The sequence below is a fragment of the Homalodisca vitripennis genome, unplaced genomic scaffold (genome assembly GCF_021130785.1).
Source record: "Homalodisca vitripennis isolate AUS2020 unplaced genomic scaffold, UT_GWSS_2.1 ScUCBcl_5409;HRSCAF=12106, whole genome shotgun sequence".
NCBI classification, from domain to species: Eukaryota; Metazoa; Arthropoda; class Insecta; order Hemiptera; family Cicadellidae; genus Homalodisca; species Homalodisca vitripennis.
The window spans coordinates 25,230-28,629 of record NW_025781516.1 but is presented as its reverse complement, the minus strand read 5'-3'; positions in this window follow the sequence as shown (position 1 = coordinate 28,629).

The window sequence follows — 3,400 nt, the reverse complement described above, 5'->3', positions numbered from 1 at the left end:
ATTACCACTAAAGTTACCACTCAAAGTTTGGGAAACATCAAACTAGTATTGATTGGGTTACGGGACTAACACGAACAATAAACTTATCACCTGGTGGCCAATAACAGAACTAATATTACCTCGCTATGTATTAAGAGAACCTTTACGAGTATCTAACTGTAGTTGAATATGTGTAGGAAATAAATTTTAATTACAGGGGGAATATATTCATACATGAAATTTACAATTTGTTAAAGAAACTGAAATATAAAATAACAATAATGTTCTTTATATAATAACTGATCATTAAATTACACACATATATTATTATTTTTTCTTACAATATAAAATTTTGATATCTTATTTTTTGACAAATCTAATGATGCTCTTTTACTGTCGATAATGTTTTGATTAAGATTTGAACTGTTAGTGATCAGATTTGTAATACTTTCAGGTATTATGATCTTAAGTTTTACGCAAACTGGATTGACAAATTTTAAAACATTGTCAATCTATGTTTTGACCAATGGTACATTTGCCTTAACATAGCTTCCAAGAAATAGTTTTTTAGAAACAAAGGAGGAATTGTTTTATATTTAATGCCTACAAAAACACTAGAATTTGTAAGCCTATAAGACATAAGTGTAACTCCTAGTTTTACTTTGTGTATAAATGATACAGACTAACCTAGACTGGCTATTGCCTAAGCGTTAGCGAAGCCTATTACTCAAAGGGTCGGAAATAACTTATATATAACTTAATAACTTTAACAATATACTAATAACTTCCAGGATGATACATGTCACTCAATGAGATTTGGCTGAGCGTTATTGAATATATTTACTTCGATCTAATGGATAACGAAAACGGAAACGAGAAAATAACAAAATAAATAAATTTGTAAAAAAAAAATCATCAGGACACACATAAGAGATTGTAACATATATATCTCATTTAGATAATCCATATGGAAAAAGAAAACAATAAAGCGACGTTCTTATTGGAAATTGATGACAAGATCTCTGACTCACTGCTAAGAAAACATAACTTAGTGAACAAAAAAAATTCAAATTTATCATTTGTCAAGATATCCTGTTAAAGATCATTTGCAGACTTTAAATTTTGCACAATATTTTTATACATAAACAACAATAACTCCTATGACTTGCAAGGTCAAACACTCAAAATGAAGAAATGCTTCACCCGTATCAATTATTATTCTGTGACGTGCATTCTGTGATGACTATAACAGACGTTCTATCTTTTGTCTGTTGCCACTGAACCACATTACAGACTACCGCAACTTTGTGCCCAAAGTTCTCTAAACAGATGAAGCTCATTTTCGAAATATTCAAGATTTATTCCTCTTGCACGTCTAGCATTGTTCTACCATCACCTAGTCAAAAAATGTAAAACGGTAAACCTAAATAATACGTTACATAATATACTAATTAGGAAAAACTGACCCATCCTTTTGGCGGACTAGGTGACTCGAAATTAATCCATGTTCTTTTTACTTTAGGGGAAGTTTAAAGTAGGTATTCCAAAATCAACCAGTGGAAATTTTTGAACAGTTGGCAGTAATGATTATTTATACAGCCAGTGAAGATTGTAATGATCTCACGACAATCACTCGAGTTTATCTATAATTTGTTAGAAGGTGAAATCTTTGTATCGAAGAAAGAAGGACATTTTGAGCATTTGTTTTAGTCTTCAGGTTCAAATATTTTTAATATTACAATGAGGCTCCTACTGTTTCATTATTTATTACAAAACTAAAAAACAAAAACTTACTTTAAAACATAGAAACTGAGTGTTTTATAGTTTATTTATTTATTATTTATTTATTTTGTCTTCCAACGGCTTAGCCCAATTTACAAACAGTATAGTTAAATACAGGACATTATACATATATAGTAAGCAAAGTAGCACAATGTTGAGACGTGGTACAAGAGATATACAAGAAATATTAAATTGTACAATTGCAAAAACAAAACAAAATATTTTCTAAATAATGGAGACAACAACGTGAAGAGTACAATGGCAAAGATTTAGACAAGATGCTGACTTAAGGTCTAATAAATGCCGACTAGTCAAACGTAACAATAAGCTAGAAGTAATAACAAACAACGGTGCAACAGAAAGCAACAACAATCAATAAACACAACAATAAACTGCAATAACAACAAGCTAATAAAAATATGCAAAAATGAATAATGTGTGGTTAAAGCTATAACAATGACACAAACAAGAGATAAAACTATGACACTAGCGATAACAACAAAGAATAATCAGTAACTTGATATGTGAATTTTGTAGCGAATTACTGGCATATAATATTAAATTAGGGAAATAACTACATTACGATGGAAAATATAGAATATTAATAATAGTGGTAATTAAAGTAAAAACATCGCTGTAACATTTAATTGAACTGAGTACCAAAACCCTTTTGAGTAGTCTGACTGGAACATATTAAACACTCTTTATAATAAAACACATAAGTTTTGCACTTTTTACCTAAATATGTTCAGTAAAATTTTCTACTTTTCAAAAACATTTTGCATAAGAATTTGAAACCTCCACCATTATTTAACACAAAAAGGAAAATGTACGTTTTTCGTACAATTATAGACAACTAGCTTTATAAAATGTGTTGACCATATTTGAAAGCTTTCTTTCATACAGTTTGCGAATTAACATTTATTTTAATAAACAAAAAAAGAAACAGATTCGGACGTAACAAAAAACAAAGGGCTCTTGGGAATAGGTTGTATTAAATTTCTTAGAATTAGATGTGTTTTAAGTGGTGCCAATAATTATAAATATGATTAAATTATGATTTATGAACTGTAATTAGCCATCAACCGTGCTTATAGAGCTGCCCATTCAGGTGGTCCTCAGATAAACGTGCATAGAAAGTCTTGGTAATGAACATCAACACTCATCTAGGTGGTGTGTGAAAAATGCTGTTTTCGTAATTTTCGTATCACATGAAACTCTTTTTAAACCTATATATTTATTATTTGTTTTCTAAATATAAAATACACAGATGAATTTTCTGCCTACTTCATCTTTTCAAACAAATGAATATTTTAATGTTCAACAAATGTAGCATTTTTAACGCTATACGTAATGTTTGATCTTATTTTAAAATAAAATAAATCAATTATTTTCCCCAACAATCCAGTAAAAGCATGCTAGTATCGAGTTATGACACTAATACGACCAATCAACAAATCACCTGGTGGGCATTAACTGAACTAATATTAACAACCCTAGCTGTTGAGAGTACCTTTACGAAACGGGATATTATGAATATGAATGAAACCGAATTGAAGGGTTAGATTTCATACCTTTCTAAACGAGCAATAAAATATAAACGCTGTAATGCTAATATTGACAAACTAATCAAAATAAT